This window comes from Cephus cinctus, unplaced genomic scaffold (genome assembly GCF_000341935.2).
Source record: "Cephus cinctus unplaced genomic scaffold, Ccin1 Ccin1_scaffold0709, whole genome shotgun sequence".
Taxonomy (NCBI): Eukaryota; Metazoa; Arthropoda; class Insecta; order Hymenoptera; family Cephidae; genus Cephus; species Cephus cinctus.
In genome coordinates this window covers 66,272-67,596 of record NW_014333329.1, presented here as the reverse complement: position 1 = coordinate 67,596, position 1,325 = coordinate 66,272, and the positions used below count along the sequence as shown (strand labels likewise).

At 43.9% G+C, this 1,325-nt stretch overlaps 1 protein-coding gene across 2 annotated transcripts in view; it reads left to right on the top strand.

Annotated features, from left to right (window-relative positions):
- The window catches only part of LOC107270177 (mannosyl-oligosaccharide 1,2-alpha-mannosidase IB), a 96,587-nt gene that overhangs the window by 42,629 nt on the left and 52,633 nt on the right, over nucleotides 1–1,325 (top strand). The gene's annotated exons all lie outside the window — the stretch shown is intronic.

Here is a 1,325-nt window from a genome sequence, read left to right as displayed (position 1 = left end):
CCACCATCCTCCTCGACTACTACGACCGATTATTTATAAGAATTTATGGGACGATTCGTTGCTTTTTCGTACTTTTTTTTTTTCTACCAGTTCGCACAGTCGGAAAGCACCCGGACGTCGCTGACTGGTTTTAGTTACCCACATTAGTTGAAATTTATTGAAAACGTAAAGGTCTCTTTGTTATCGACTTCCACGCACCTCACTTTTATTTCCGATTAAACGTCAATTTACGTTTTTGCGTTTCTTCGAAACAATCTACACGTAAGATGCACGATCCGTTGGAAGATGCAATTACTTTTTTTACTCGTCTTCCAGAACGTGTTTTTTTTTTCTATTCCCATCCTAGATCCCCCCTCCCCCCCATCCGTGATTTAATTACACTTAGAGCAAAATCCAGATGTATCGAGGGATGCGCCCCGTTTTTGTTTCCCATTTCATCCCGTCGATTAATCCGCGCACGTCCACGAGCTTCGAGAGGGCGCCGTGCCAATTAAACGCTTTTAATCTCCCAGCTAGGAGTAATTTTCCTTCGTTTTGCAGTACTCCGGGCCTCCACGTGGGCGCCAATATAAATTTTCACCTGGACGCAGTTTCTGGCTCTGACGCTGATTTTTAGTATACACGAGTCCTATACTGTCATCCGTCCCGTATATACCTACAGTATACGTTTAATATAAGTCTGAGCGTATTATTTTTTTTCCGCGCAGCCTCCAACTTCTAACGCACCGGCTATGGCTTAATTAAGGGGATTTGTATTCACAGGAACGGTCCACGTGCATGGTACGCGAGGTATTCTCTATTATGATTACTCCCTCGCGCGCAATCGTGCGTAAAATAATTAATGCCCGTAAAGATTAGGAGATCCAAATTAATCCTGTTATTAATTGGGCATTCACGTTTTCTTCCCGTCTTGGGCGGTAAAGTACTTGCTCACCCGCTTACTTACCTGCTTAATACTTCCTTCCTCTCTTGCTACACCCTAGCGCTATCTCTTATTATCGTGGTACCCTTTTATCTCCTTAACGTACCTTTCCCCTCGCACGCTCCTTTCCTCTTTCTTCTTTTCTACTGACAAATTGAGGATTTGTCGCATAACCCCACCGTACTGCCACCGGGAGTTCTGAACCAAAATCGGCCGACTTCCTTCTCCGATTATAAGTCTGTATACATATATATAGATCCTTTTTACGCGCATGACATGTCACGCGTGAAATTATTATCGGTAAGCTGGACGGTCCTTTATTATATTGCGATCCTGGAATTACAAAGATGTCACGATAGCCAGGTAATTACGCGCCTGGATGAAAGTATCGCACCGTAGGAGG